Source organism: Erpetoichthys calabaricus, chromosome 10, assembly GCF_900747795.2.
Source record: "Erpetoichthys calabaricus chromosome 10, fErpCal1.3, whole genome shotgun sequence".
NCBI classification, from domain to species: Eukaryota; Metazoa; Chordata; class Cladistia; order Polypteriformes; family Polypteridae; genus Erpetoichthys; species Erpetoichthys calabaricus.
The window spans coordinates 85417060-85433399 of record NC_041403.2 but is presented as its reverse complement, the minus strand read 5'-3'; the positions used below and the strand labels follow the sequence as shown (position 1 = coordinate 85433399).

Sequence of the window (16340 nt, the reverse complement as noted above, 5' to 3'; positions counted from 1 at the left end):
TGAGGGGAAGAAAAAAAATAACATTTTATATGGACACACACGATAGCAAATGTTGAAAACTAAATGACAAAATATGATCACGGAAAAAGACTATTCTTCTTAAAGAATCTACATTCCAAGTATAAGCACCTGCACTGTAAGCTCCCTAGCAAAGACGACTTTTAAAAGAACACTATTAGCCCGCTATGGCTTTGCTCCTGCCTCCCTTCAAACAAATACTTCCAAGAAAGACACCTTTGAGTTTTTTTAATCCACCAATGGAGCAAAACTACTAAGTTGTTCAAGGTTGCTGTGTGTCTGAATAAAGCTACAATACTGTTTCGTCAAGTGCCATTATAAAAGTCTCTTTACCCGGTTCTCTTCTGGCTGTGTTTTTGTGCAACTCAGAAGTTCAAAAGCAGTAATATACAGTTTCATCTGTTGACTTTAATTTGGGTGCCCCATTTGTTTAAGAAGCCTTCAAACCATACAACAGGCAGTTATTTTCTTCCATTTCAAGCACTACAGAAAATAAGCCTTTCAAACGTAAAATTATTCAATTAATTTCATGGGAAGCAGAAAAGTACAGCCTGTAAATGACATTGTAATAAGTTAAAGGATAATGCAATGCAAAGTTAGAACTGACTGGTTGCCAAAAAAAAAAAAAACTGATGAGAAACACTGACCATCAACATCAACAAAAGCCAAGTTACTAGGAAGAGTGGAAATTGAACTAATACAGGAATATTTTACTAATGTGTAATTGTACATAGCATGTTCAAGACTAAGCAGCTTCAGTGACCTAACGTTATTACTACTTATTTGGCTGGTGTGTTTAACATGACTTACAACATTTGAGATACAATTGGTTACATTTCTTTCTGTTTCCAATTGGAGCACAGGCAAGTGAAGTGACATGCTCTTGGTCATGCAATGTCAGTAGCAGGATTTGAATCCACAACCTCATTGCTCCAAGTCCTAGGTCCAAAGCCCACTGCACCACACTGCCTGCCTGCGTACAGAGTTTTTAATAAGTGAGTTTTTTAATATAAAGTTACCTTGCATTTTTCTTCCTGTCTTCTGCAAATGACTCCCGACTCCAGATTATTCCCAGTTCTACAGGAGGTGAACAAATTTATAAACACTTACACACGAGTAGTATAAATGCCATCAGACAGTTAAATAAGCTACCAATAGTACTCGGAATACTATACATTGGTGAAATCTAATCAGGTAGTAGCAGTGAAAATGTGAACATCAAAAATGAGCAGGATTATAAACAATAGAACAAACACTAACACTAAACAACCCACAGGCATCACCGATTCAACCTGGATTGATCAATCAGGGGAATTAAGGCTGTGCACCCCCACTATATACGTTTTCCAAATCTCAGTAAACTGATTTAATTGGACAGCGTTCTTCCAAGTAAGGATTGGACAATTTCTGACATTAGTTGCAGTTATTGCTTTTGGCACAACAGTAGGGTTTCAGGAAAGTTTGGTTGGGGATGCTTCCCCAGTAGTGCATTTAAATAAACTTTAATAAGAATAAAAGAAGATAACTGACACTCAAGTGGAAACTTCAGCAGTTTGGAAGTATTTCAGTTTCAAACTGAAAAATAAAGAAGAGACAGAAATCTTAAAAGGATTTGTTAAAAAAAAAAAAGGTAGTAACATTTTTAAATATCTGCTGACAGAAACATACTCGTCCAGATGTCTTTGCTTATTTGATGCTCCCCAGTGCTTCATCATCTTCCTCACAACTTTGTAGCCTTTTATTTGTTATGGAGTTTTTACACCCTTCCATTTGCAGTAAAGTGTTTAAAAATAAACTTGCATTCTTTACTTAAATGACAAAAAAAGAAAAACATACTGTTTAAAATTGAATTATTTTACTTCTGCACATTCCATAAGCATTATACAATTCTTAATATTGCTTATTATTTGTCTGATGCCTTTATCAAAGGCGACTTGCAACACTTGAGAATGTCAAGCTGGTTACATTTCTTTTTTCCAAGTGGAGCACAGGCAGATGAAGTGACTTGTTTGTTCATGGTCACACAGGGCCGGTAGTTGAGTTTGAATCTACAATCTTTTGAAGTCCAAAGCCTTAACCACTACATCACACTGCCTGTCTAACACTCAAATTTTTATACAAATGGTTATTCAAATAAGGAATAGCCCACTGGTACTGTACTTGCATAATGGATTACGCAACATGAATAACGCAAGATTTTTTTTTTTTCCCCCATTTCTTCCATAGACATTTTTCAGTTGTACAGCATTGTTCACCATTGGCTTGTAATTTATCATAAACTTTACAAAACTCACTATTCTGCACAAAAACATGAGATTCAGATATTTTCTCTGCCATTACTACAATCTAAATGGGGTAAGTAACTTATTAAAAAAAATATTTTTGAGTATTTCACCAAGCTATTTTGGAGAGAAAAAAAACAATTTATGGACTTATTTTTTATTTTGATTTCTTTGTATGTGTGAATTACTTGGGTTATTACCGACATCCGGTGAAAATTTCATATCAATTGCCCCATTAGAAATATATTTACTGAGAAAAACGTTGACGTGTTCAATACTTATTTTCCCCACTATATCTATAAAAATTACTTTTGTTTCCAGTATAGGGGCCTTGTGTATAATGCAGTGCATAGAATTCACACAAGAACATGGAGTACGGACAAAAATAGAAATGCATGCATGCTATAAAAAAAATACAGATCCATAAAACTGTGCATACGCCAAGTTCCATGCAATTCCCCTTTTTAAATCCCAATGAACGTGAAATTTAATGCAAGACCATGCACCTACTCCTCCTAGAATTTCACAGATTTGAATACGCAAATCAATATAAATAGCCCCTTCCGTTCAGTGCTCTGTTAAAAGACAATGGCAAAAAGCACATGCAAAAAAAAGAATTTCAGCAAATGCAAAGCAGAGGTAAGGAAAAACGTACTATTTGTTGGCTTAAGCAGTGGAATCAACCACAAAGGGAAGCTACGGAGTAATACAGCGTGGTGGAGACACTCAAAAGTTCAAGTTCAGAAAGACATACAATTCCCAAAATAAAAAGTGGTCAGATATTAAAGTTGCCGTGAAATGGTGAGTCACAGCCCACCATCTGTTTATTCTGTTTCGGACAATATTACAAACACTGACAATCATGACTCAATGATGGTGCTGCTGTGCCCTGCACATCTTTGGGCTGTGGCTGCACCCACACCTCTGCCTTGGAAACTGCTGGGTGCCCATGTGGCTGTGTGCTAATGGACGCTGTTCTGGAGTCACAAAAAATGCAATAGTGGATGCTATAAGAGTTGTGGCCAATGAACAAGGGAATACAAGGGCTGTACTTTATGATACCACAAATTAAATGGTTAAAAAATAAATGGTGCATTTGATTACTTGTTTTTAGATTCTGTTTATTACATTCAAACAAAGTTGAAACACTCTTTATAGAGTAGTGTTGGCACCCACGACGGATAGATTTGCTGCTCTTTACATGGGTCTTTGAGGTGACTCGCTATCTTTAAAAGAACTGCTTGCCTTTTGCCACACTAGTTAGAAAAAGCACCTGCGACTGTGCAGAGCTGCAATTTTTATAGGCTCTCATACTACAGATGATGCAAGTCCAGCGCATTCTTTTGGTGATTCATTACTGACTGATGTATCTTGTCCAGCGTCATTGCAATAGCAATGTGCGTGCAGCTGACCATTTCGATTACATTTGGAAAACCGGAAGTTGCTGCGAAATTGCGCTTTGAGGTTTTCCAGTTCAACCGCAGTATAAGGAAATCTTCTGTCTGGCATGGTGTGATTCAGTGATGTCTGTGAAATATCCAGTTGGTCAGCAAGTTCACATTGAAAAGCTCCTGTGGCTAAAAACCAGAGAGTGGACAGAAATGGCAAAGGATCAGGTAGAGCACAATTCCTCAAATTCTGCCTTTGCAAAGCCAGCGTCAGATCAACACACAGCTTCACGAAGACAGCTCTTGGAAATAAAAAACCAACTTAGAAGCCAGTCGTCATCACCTATAAATATGCACTAATTCTTCCATTTGCAATGTCATCTAACAACGCTAAAGCAGCCATGGTAGTTGGAATAGTTTGGCCATTCCCTGCACCATTATATTTTTACAGAATGATTACAATCAACTGAATTAAATCTGTAAACGATTTGGAATTAATTTTGGTGTATTTGATAAACAATCCCACGTCATTGATGCAAAAGGGAGACCACACAGAAACAGTGCTATTGGTTTGACGCTGGGTGCTGCCAGTTTGCATAACCAAACAGAAACATGCGTACACATGATGTGATGCTGCCGTGAAAATGTGCATGGCTTTACACAAAGTTTAGTTTTTATACATTTCAAAGTGTGCGTGGAAACAGGTGTATACAAGATTTCTGTGCATACACACTGTTCATACATGAGGCCCCAGGTCTGTTATTTGGATAAAATACACTAATGTTCAAACAGGCACATGGTATCACAAATCTTATTTGACAGTATTTCAGCCTAGTTCTTTATTACTACCTTAAGGGGGGCCCTATGCTTTGTGCTCCCCACCATGATTATCAAGTAACCCATACTGTCATGAAGATGAAACATCAGTGATCATGCCTAGTGAATAAGCAAAACAAAATGAGACCACCTGCACAGCACACGAGGAAAGAATATTTGCAAAGAAAAATAAATTTAAAATTTAAAAATCTTCAGTGACTAGCAACAAACCTCAAGCAGCAAGGTTCTTTGCAAGAGAATAAGTTTACTTACTAATAAAAGTTAAAAATGTCTGAAGGCAGAAAAAATATTTATCAGTAAATAAATGCAATATATATCAAGTAACTGGTTAAATGTAACATGTATACATTATTTTACTCCACTCTCACACCCAGACCCAATATTAATGAAAGCATAGCAATATCAAAATACCAACGTCTCGGACGACCGCTAATCGAACACTGCATCATTCAATGAATTGTTGCACAAATGAAACATTAACTGTTTTAGTGGTAAAATAGGGAAAGGGACCTAAATACCACATTATTGACTTAAGCACAGCTTGATAGACTATTAACGAATACCACCAATGAATGTCTGTTCTAACAATTTAAAATAAGGTAAAAAGACAATAAAATCGCACAAAAGTTTTCAGACAGGCAGGTTCGAAAGGTCATCTCATCACGTTTCAAATTACATTTAAGAGACAGACGTTTAACGAACATGCTTTCAGTTTTTTAAATACCCTCTAAAACCGCGGTTCTTCAGGCAAACTTGAGTGGATAAAACATGATGCAACTACAATAAGGGTGGACTTTTGAACACATCCCTACATAATATATGCGCTATCATTGCGATAACACTTTCCTACAGACAGCTAGTAAAAGTAAAAAAAAAAAAAAAAAAAAGGGAGGGGGCGGTAAAGGCTCCCTCAAAATTCAAGAGGCCAATAGCAGCAGATCTTAAATTATATCTACTCTAGCATTTTTAAAGATTTTAACGGAGAGAGGTATAAGATTAGCAGAATGAAAAAGAAAATCAAAATTGTGTCACCTTAAAAGTAGATCGTTTAGACTATACTTAACTTTTAAACTACAAAAAACGAAGTTATCGGAGATTAAACGGAAAAATAAAATGATCCACCAAACGAACATTTGAGGGGCATTCAAACAAGCTAAAATGCTAACCTCTACTACCTACCACATACCTTTTACTTATTCTGACCGCAACACCAGACAAGGCTGTCTGTCTGCATGGAGTTTTAGCACTGCAGCTGTCCGTCTTAAAAAAATAACATTCGGGTTCTTTAATACTCTAGTCAATATACGTTACTTACGCTACATGTTTTTGAATGACGTACTCCCGAAGAGTCTTCCTGGTTTGCACAAGTAAACAAATGCTGAATGTTTTATCCCTCCGTATCCGACTCTGTGAGTAGTTATTAATGTAATCTCCTCACGATCAACACCACGACCGCAGCTGATCTCAGCGCGTCACCCCTCCCCTACACCAGTTACAGCAGCAGCAGCAGGTTTGAAGCATGCAGACTCCGTCACCTTACAACAGACAACTCGCGCTATTGGATAAACGGTTGCCGAGCAACCAGTGCTGCCCAATATTATAGGTTTAGATTGTAGCCGAGAAACATGAAGCTGAGAAAGCTAGTGTATTATCGTAAGGAACCGGCGTGAAATATCAATTAATGATCAAATATGATGTTCTGTTTAGTGTGCCGTTTATGCATATCTTACTTCATTAATCGTCTTACATTTGGACGTGTACTGTCTTTTGGCATTCCTTATAACGTCGAGCGAGGCTACACCAGCAACAGGTGTTCACACCGCTATCCCTTTCCCCGGTGATTTCTTATCGGCTCCATTTTTCTTAAAGGATGAGTTTGTTACGAAACATGCGAGTGGGTTAGAAAATGTGGGAGTGTATGGGTGGCTGTATTTATTGTACATACCGGTTCGGTGAAAGTTTACTTGGCATAACCAACTTTTAAAAACCTTTGTAAGGTTTGTAAAGAATTGTGACGTTTATGTACGGGCTTTGGTGGGTATGCGCTAATCTGCTAGGGCGTGTCGTAACATCAGGAACTAATCCGGGCAGGGACGCCGGTACATCGCAGTTTCCGTGCACGCATTCACTCATATAATAAACCGCAATTTAGGGCTTGTGGATTTGGATGGAAGGCAAGACCTCCTCAATGAAAAACAACGAGGACCGAGTTTGGGAAGCACTGCCGTAGTGAGTTAAAAGCTTGATATTTTGGGAGGCCAAATGACCCCCAGAAGCTAGCCCTGCATCACATGAGCAATTATTTAATCATTTAGTTTACTGCTACATCATATGAGTGTTTTTGCTAAGTATTAAAGAAACGATGCCTCGCAGCTTTTGACTCGGTCATAGTCAATGTAGATTTAGCATGATCTCCCCTTCTCTGCTTTTACAGTTAATAAAGTTTTCGGTATCATTATAGGATAATTGTTGAATCAAAATTGCAATGTTATGCGCGTGATTGTGACCTGCATTATAAAATTTAGTGTGGATTCAGGCGGAAAAATGCCCAAAAAAACATTAAAATGCATATGACAAAAATCTGATTAATAAATTCCAGAGTGTTCAAATGTTTACTCAATTTACCTTTATACAGGTCCTGGTCTTAAAATTAGAATATCATGACAAAGTTGATTTATTTCAGTAATTCCATTCAAAAAGTGAAACTTGTATATTAGATTCATTCATTACACACAGACTGATGTATTTCAAATGTTTATTTCTTTTAATGTTGATGATTATAACTGACAACTAATGAAAGTCCCAAATTCAGTATCTCGGAAAATTAGAATATCAATTAAGACCAATGCAAAAAAAGGATTTTTAGAAATTTTGGCCAACTGAAAGGTATGAACATGAAAAGTATGAGCATGTACAGCACTCAATATTTAGTTGGGGCTCCTTTGGCCTGGATTACTGCAGCGATGCGGCGTGGCATGGAGTCGATCAGTCTGTGGCACTGCTCAGGTGTTATGAGAGCCCATGTTGCTCTGATAGTGGCCTTCAGCTCTTCTGAATTGTTGGGTCTGGCGTATTGCATCTTCCTCTTCACAATACCCCATAGATTTTCTATGGGGAAAAGGTCAGGCGAGTTTGCTAGCCAATCAAGAACAGGGATACCATGGTCCTTAAACCAGGTACTGGTAGCTTTGGCACTGTGTGCAGGTGCCAGGTCCTGTTAGAAAATGAAATCTGCATCTCCATAAAGTTCGTGAGCAGCAGGAAGCATGAAGTGCTCTAAAACTTCCTGGTAGATGGCTGCGTTGACCTTGGACCTCAGAAAACACAATGGACCAACACCAGCAGATGACATGGCACCCCAAACCATCACTGACTGTGGAAACTTTACACTGGACCTCGCGCAACGTGGATTCTGTGCCTCTCCTCTCTTCCTCCAGACTCTGGGACCTTGATTTCCAAAGGAAATGCAAAATTTACTTTCATCAGAGAACATAACTTTGGACAATTAAGCAGCAGTCCAAAGGCGAGACGCTTCTGACGCTATCTCTTGTTCAAGAGTGGCTTGACACAAGGAATGCGACAGCTGAAACCCATGTCTTGCATACGTCTGTGCGTGGTGGTTCTTGAAGCACTGACTCCAGCTGCAGTCCACTCTTTGTGAATCTCCCCCACATTTTTGAATGGGTTTTGTTTCACAATCCTCTCCAGGGTGCGGTTATCCCTATTGCTTGTACACGTTTTTCTACCACATCTTGTCCTTCCCTTCACATCTCTATTAATGTGCTTGGACACAGAGCTCTGTGAAAAGCCAGCCTCTTTAGCAATGACCTTTTGTGTCTTGCCCTCCTTGTGCAAGGTGTCAATGGTCGTCTTTTGGACAACTGTCAAGTCAGCAGTCTTCCCCATGATTGTGTAGCCTACAGAACTAGACTGAGAGACCATTTAAAGGCTTTTGCAGGTGTTTTGAGTTAATTAGCTGATTAGAGTGTGGCACCAGTTGTCTTCAATATTGAACCTTTTCACAATATTCTAATTTTCCGAGATAATGAATTTGGGACTTACATTAGTTGTCAGTTATAATCATCAACATTAAAAGAAATAAACATTTGATTAAACATCAGTCTGTGTGTAATGAATGAATCTAATATACAAGTTTCACTTTCTGAATGGAATTACTGAAATAAATCAACTTTGTCATGATATTCTAATTTTATGACCAGCACCTGTATATCACAATTATTTTGTAGATGTGCATACATTGTGAATTTCCCATTGGGATTAATAAAGTATCTATCTATCTATCTATCTATCTATCTATCTATCTATCTATCTATCTATCTATCTATCTATCTACATGAACACATCTCAAACTGAACCAGTTTTTTAGAGGAGAGTGACTTGCATGTGCTGCTTTTTCCATGTTTGAATACCTGGGTATTGTTTGGATGAAAGATTGGGAGGTTTGCCATTTTCTTGGGAAACCAGGATTACTGCAAAGTCAGTCTAAACTGTAAGTGGACAGTCTAATGGATTGGCTTGATACCCTGGAATGGTTCCCCATTTTGCATTTTTTCTTGCTTTCATTGGCAATCCATCTCACTACAGTGTTACACTGTGAGTTTAGAAAATGGAAAGATGTTTTTAATATTTAAAACTATGCACAGCCAGCCCCATTTCATGAAGGCATAATCCAGAACAAAACAATATGCTGCTAAGTATGATAGGTTGACCCAAACTACAACCTTTTCTTTTATTTATAATCATAATACAGAATATAAGATTAACATCATTGTTATTGTTTTACTATATGTTGGAGTTAATTCTTTTGGGTTTCAGGCATGAACCCAGTTCAGGATTTGACTGAAAAGTTTTTGGACTTTAAACCTTTTTTTGTACAACATCCCAACATCTTTGGTCATAAGCTCAGCCCCCCCGTGATGCACTGGGAGTACAGCATGGGTCTTTGTTAGCAATAGTTCAGAGCAGCCAAAGAGAGTAAGACAGTTGCCCTTTGTAAAACAGGTCCAAAAACATCCAAAAATCCAAATTAAAAAAACTTAGTAAGCTGCAGGACTTTAGGGTTTACGTCCAGCATGAGCAGAGAAATAGCTTTTTTAAACAGATGTGCTTTACCTTACCCTTTAGATGCAGATTAGACACAATTTGCTCCCCCTTGTGATGACCCACAGCTCATTGGAGAGGTTCAGAGTGGTCATGGGGAGAACAGAGACTGGGCTTTGACTCTTTGGGCTTGACATAGTAATAGGAACACACAGTCATGGATCCAGAGCAGCAGCAAAGTGAGTCCCGTTTACTATTTATAAAATATTTTATTTGCCTGTTTTGTGCTTTTTTTAACTATACTGGTGGCTTGTATGATTGATTTGATTGTGTACTAAGGATTGGTGACATTCAAGCAGTCTCCAGCCGTCTGACGTGAAAAAACATAATTACACGTCATTCCTGTTGTATATTGGTAATAAAGAGACTGTAAAACAATTATGAACAAATGTGCTACATGGCAATGGGACGTCAGACACAAGGCAAAGAACTGTTTACCAGATGAATGTTTGCAATTTGACTTAATCTGTTCTTAAGGAAATGACTACAAGGAGTTGCTTAATTACTTTCTGATATGTTTTTATAGATTGTTGTTTTGTATAGCTATATTTTTTTCTGATTGTTACTCACTTAGGGTCTAAGGTATATGGATTGTTGATAGTGACTGGAAGTAGTCAGGCTTTCAGATAAACATTCCACCAGTTAGAATGCTGCTTTGAGTATTACCAGATCTAAAGATTAGAAAGGTGGGGTGAGGTTATGGAAAGGTAAATTCAGAAGAAGTATTAAGAGACAAAAAACAAGTTCAGAAAAAAACAATAACCAATTCACACTGACTGCCTTATTAACAAGATCCTAGGCAACAAAATATTCAAGAAGATCTCAAAGTTATTCAGAAACAAGAGGGTAAACTATAACTTAAAGGTGTCACATTGTTTAGTGGTGCTATCTCTCAGCCTCAGAGGGTTGGGTTCAAATATTGGTGCTGCCAGAGTGGGAAAAGCAGCATGAAAAGGAGAACAAATTGGTCAGGAGACAAAAAGGTAAATTTCTTGTCAAAAATTTGTAGGAGTTAAAGTCAAAAAAATCAGAATAACCAGAAAACCAAGTCCAGTACTTTAACCAAAACATAAAATCCTAAACCAGAATGAGATTTTTGCACTAGCTAGGACCACAAAGAAAGTTTAGTATTAAATGTAGATTTTTGAACATCAGAAGTAGTGCACCGCCATCTTAAATTACCTTTGAGTGTTGGTGTCATGTAATGCAACTTCTGTTTGTTCCGTTGGGCAAATTTTGTAGTCAGCAGCAGAGATTTTATATGCGCTTTCTTTTTGTTAGGCAGGTCAACGTTGTTTGCACAATCTTTACAAAGGAGTAATTTTTTACTAGACAAAAAACAAATTAATTGAAAATAAAGCACTATTTCAAGCCAGTAATTATTTCCCTATTAGCTGAAATACCCGGAGTTGCCCAGGAGGAAAATAAAGTGTTTTTTGTTTTTGAGAAAAATATGATTAAAAAAACACAACTTTAAAAATAAAAATAAATTAACAAAAAATGAAGACTCGCTAATGTTCTTGTCTTCCGGTCTTGTATGTATGTTATCATCCAGTTGATGCTTGGAACCGGCCAACTCTATTTAATTTCAAAAGCAACAGGGGCGCGGTGTTGCTCAAACATAAAAAATGGAGGCAGTCGCCTCCAGTTCGGCCTCTGGTGGTCGTTCCTAGTGTCAACTGGATGATAACATGCATACAAGACCGCAAGATCACCTCCAACCTACCCAGCAGGGGGTGGGTTAGGGTTGATTTCACCCTACAGTATTTTTAGTCGACCAGTGAGAAATATTTGTACCAAGTTTCAAGAAAATCGCTTCAGCCGTTCGGAAGTGATGCTGGAACATACATACATACACACACACAGATACATTGACTTGTATATACAGTATATAGATCAATATGTTCTATATAAATAAAACTTTAAGGGCTGTCTGTCTGTTACACAAAACTCACACACCTTGGCCTTTGAAGCTTGGTGTTGGTCTCAATTGGCAGCTTTGACACAAGCAACACGACCCATTATTTTGACATCTGGCTCACGGCAGCCCTGAAATTTGGCTTTGAGTCCTTCTCATTAGCACTGATATAGCGGGAACACATGTTTCTTAACAGGAAATGCCATGCGCAAACAGAATGGTGGTGCAAGCACACAGCACACACGCGACATTGCTGACACAGGCCAGACCCCACCAACAGTATCAGAAAAGTCACAGTGGTTTGTCCACAAACGGCTACTAGCGCAAAACAAACTGATACACTCCATCACAGTGGGCAATCTTCCACATGCCACTGAAAACACGTTAGCAAAGGGACACAAAATGCAGGCATGTGGACAAACACTGACACTCCATCACAGTGAGACAATTCCACATGCTAATGACACATGCATCAACTGAGAGATACAGAATGCAAGCAGAACAGTTTCATCCACAGCTTTACACTACGTGCAAAAAACAGTTATATATACCATTTGGCTAAGAAAAACAACAGCATCCATAACCTTTCCTCATTGTAGACCTAAAAGCAAGAGCTGTTTCACTGACATCGATCGCCAAATGATGACATGGCAAGCAGCTGACACACATACCAAACAGAAAGGCACTTTAAGACACTGCTACACATACCAAAGTGAAAGATCAGCCTAAACTTCTACAAGAACTGCAAGAATAATATCCATACTTTTTTATATCCATGTGAGTCTCTATTGATTATTGCCCCCTCACCCCACCCCTGACATAGTGCATACCAGTAAAATGTATGCAATTGCTCAAGCAACAACACATATTTAATCTTTAAAACTAAATGGTACATAATTAGGTAACAATGTATGAATAAATGTGTCTTTAACAAGCTGGTACCAGATCCAGAGTTGTTTCCTAATGTTGCTGGAATACATAGGCTCATCTCCTGTGACCCAAATTTGGGTTAAGCAGGTTCAAAAGCACATGGATGAGGTGTGGTTTGCTCACTTCCCTCCATTATACTAAATCAAAAACTCCTGTCTTTTTCATTCTCACATCCTATACTTTTTCCATATTCCTGTTATCTTACTTTCCCTCAGTCTTCATCCACACCTGTCATCCCAACTCTAGGCTCAATAGTACAGTGCTTGCAACGATTTTTTAGACCCCAGCCTGGGACTACTCCTCTGTAAATCCTCCTATCACTTCTAGGGTAAGGAATTCCCCCTGGAATTCTCTCTACTGCCTCCAGACATCCGAGTGCCAGCACTCACCTAAAGAACTAGGCCACCCCATGATGACTGACCACCACATCACATTGCAGGTGGAGAGTTTTACCGTTACAGACTTCCCTTCTGCCTTATATTGGACTGATGTTCTACAATTTTATCAGTTAACTTCCCTCACTGCCCTGGTCCCATTTCTGCCTCTGGAGGTGTCACCTGGACATGTTCTATTAACATAACCTTTAACTGTCCCCTTGTAGTATTTTATTTAACCTCCCAGCCCTCTGTTCCTTGCAATGCTGGTTCCCACTTGGCCTCATTCTCTAATGGATTAATATTTTTTGACCAATGTTTTTTGAGATTAAATGTATAGATTAATATGATGCTGGCAACATTTTAATGTCCCTTTGTCTGTTTGCTGTATTTGTTTCTACCGGTACAGTGTATTGGAAGCTAAGCACAATACTGAGAGCAATTCAAGAACATACATTTGAAATCATCCCAGGACTCTGAAGCTCTCGAGTAGCAGTGTTAACCTCGTCACAGTCCTCTAGAAAGGATGCTGGTGTGATTTCAGTGACTTGGGTTCAGTTGTTAGCTCGGTCACTTATTGTGTGAATCGATTTTTCTTTATCAGTGTAGGTTTTTCTCCAAACACTTCAGTTTCCTCCCACGTCTAAAGATGTATTGCTTGATGATAATTAATTGATCGGGTACATATGATGAACTGGCACACTGTTGTTGTTTTCAGTTTTTTTCCCCAATGCTTCTGGGATATTTTCTGTCCCCTTAAGGCTCTAATCAAACAAAGTGACTTCAGTAAATTGACATATGGATGTAGCAGGACACATAACAACATCAGACCCACATCTGTTTAAGAGTCCCACCAGTGTAAGATTATGCACAAGAGATTACCATCAAGATGGCACATGGCCACTTTTTAGAAGCTGGACCCATTCCATTTAGTCAGAGTGATGTGTGACTTTATCTTTGTCAGCATTTACCATTGTGCTAGTTATGATAAAAGACAGCCAGGTCTTTCGATAGGAAAAGAGAACTCTCATTAAAGCTGTCGTGTTGAAGATATCACTGGGATGTCCTCTTTGACTTTCTTATCTCTCATCCTGCATGAAGGCAGTGTTCCACAATTATTGTAAGTGCATACACTTTGGAAAAATATGAATTGACTCTAGGTAGTTATTTTTTCACTAAATACATAAAATATATTTTTGTGCCACCAAAACTCTTGGATCAATGACATAGAATTTCTGTGTACTATGCAATTCCAGGTGTCATTTTAGCTTTAAGACAGGGGTTTCCCCCTGGGTACACACAAGCAATTGCCTGAAACGACATTTTCTACAGAGAGCATGGAATGCAATGGATTAAAGATTAATGGAGGTTGCATTGTTGTACCTGTCAGATGACGTCACATATCTTGGCAGCAAATGGGAGGCACACCCCTTAAGTGAAACCTGTTTGTGCTTAACACACTGTACAGCAGTAGAAAAAAGTGTTATAGAGACAAATAGTTTAGGCCATGTACGGTACAAGTACATCTGGTAAACAAGTACAGATATTCTGTACCACCTTATTATACAAGTTTTATTAGCAGAAACAGCATTTGTTTTATTCATTATCTGGCAGTACTACCTTGTTTGAAAAAAATATTAAAGAATATGCAGTAGTTATTTCAATTATTCTGTCCCTCTTTGGACTTTCTCACATTTTATTGTGTTTCAGTATTTCTCAATGTACTTTATTTGGATTGCCACTAAGGGCAGTACAATGCAGTGGAAATCTCTGTTACTGTATGGATCCAGCATCCTGGGTTAAAATTTTGTGCTTGGATATTGCCTGTGTGGAATTTGTCTGTGTTGGTTTTTCTTTGAGTTCCCTAGTTTCCTTTTTGCACCCCCAAAGATGTGCCTGGTAGGCTCATAGGTGACCCTTAATTGGTCCACTGTAGTTTTGTGTGAGTTGGCCCTGTGATGGACTTACATCTTGAGCAGGATTTGTCTCTGCGTTGCTTGTGATGCTACTAGAATAGCCTCCAATCCCATGCAGCCCTGAATTGGATTAAGTTAAAAATGTTATATTATATTTGGCTTGCCAGCTCATTCTCTTTGAAAGTCACATACTGTAAATGCCTGTACTCACAGTGTGACTGCACAGGCAGAACAAGACTATACCCTCCTGTGCTTCATTGGAATGTCTTCCTGTTGATTACTATGATCTCTGTCTCTGGGAAAGTTACACGAGGTTAGGTCAGCACCTAACAAAACTACAACAAAAAGACAAGGGAACAATCACATGAAATTCAAAAAGGCACCAATCAGGGTGAGGCAAACCAGTGATAATACCTGAAAGCATCGTAAATTCCATGGAGGACACAGTGCATGTAGGATAGGGAATCCAGACAAGCTGTCTGTCTGGAAGAGACAGGAATTAGCCACTTTCTTCCAATGGTCAGTTACCAACCCCATCTTTTTTGCATCAACAACTCTCTGTATGAATTTTACTGCTATCACTTCAACTGATATGACCAATGATAAGTTCATCTCTGACCACCAGTGTGGGATGTCCATAATTGTGACCTAGTGAGGAGACAACTAAGGAGAGGACAGATGAAGTTAGTCCTCAAGGTCTTAAGGCCTGTACTGACCTACTTTGTAGTATTCTTTGTCACCAAGGCTCCAGAAAGTGCTGGTGCTGTGGGAAATATCCTGTATTGTTTTAGTTCCCAAGAAAGCAGGCATCTATTCACCTACTGTGGCCCTTACATCCCACATATTGAAGACCTTTGAGAAGCTGGTCCTGGATTATGTGAGACCTCTTGTGAAAGATCAGTGGGAGCCTCTGCAGTTTGCCTATGAGATAAAGGTTGGAGTAGAAGAAGCAATATGTGTCTGTTCCTCAAAAATTATTGTCATCTGGACAAAGCTGGCAGCACTATGATGATTATGTTTTTTGAGTTCTTCAGTGCCTTCAGTTCCATGCAGCCATTCCTGTTAAGGGAGAAGTTCAGATATAGGCAAGTGGTTGAGCTTACAGTGTGTCTAATGTGGAGATGAGAAGCATTGGAGCACTACAAGGAATTGTCCTATCACCTTTTCTGTTCATGCTGTACACCTTGAACTATAAATATACACCAGACCTTGTAACTTTTAAAAATTCTGTGATGTTTCTGTACACATTGCCTGCATTGACATGAGGATGGTGGGGGTGGGGGTGGGGTTGGGGGTTATGGGGTTTTAGACAGAGTACAGAAATCAGATGGAGAACTTTGTTTCTTGCTCCAAAAAGAATTGTCTGCAACCCAACATCAGCAAAATCCCTAAAATAGTTATTGACTTTTGCTGTAACACAGAGTCTCTACTGTATGTCTAGTCACTATTCAAGGAGAGGATGTGGAGGTGGGGCACTGCTATAAATATTCAGGGGTCAAGTGGTAAACTGGAGTAGACTAATAACACAGAAGAACTATATAAAAAAAGAACCAAAT

At 38.7% G+C, this 16340-nt stretch overlaps 1 protein-coding gene across 3 annotated transcripts in view; it reads right to left on the bottom strand.

Annotated features, from left to right (window-relative positions):
* Nucleotides 1–6015, bottom strand: part of ssx2ipa (synovial sarcoma, X breakpoint 2 interacting protein a) — a 59840-nt gene extending 53825 nt beyond the window's left edge. The window contains exons 1-2 of one of the 3 annotated variants that reach the window (XM_028811536.2): nt 5841–6015; nt 1038–1095 (exon numbers count right to left, since the gene is read on the bottom strand). The gene's annotated coding sequence lies outside the window, so the exon portion shown is untranslated. Of the gene's footprint in view, nt 1–1037; nt 1096–5711; nt 5731–5840 lie in introns of those variants that run through there. The other 2 variants (XM_028811537.2, XM_028811538.2) reach the window with 2 other exon arrangements.
* Between the last annotated feature and the right edge of the window lie 10325 nt (nt 6016–16340).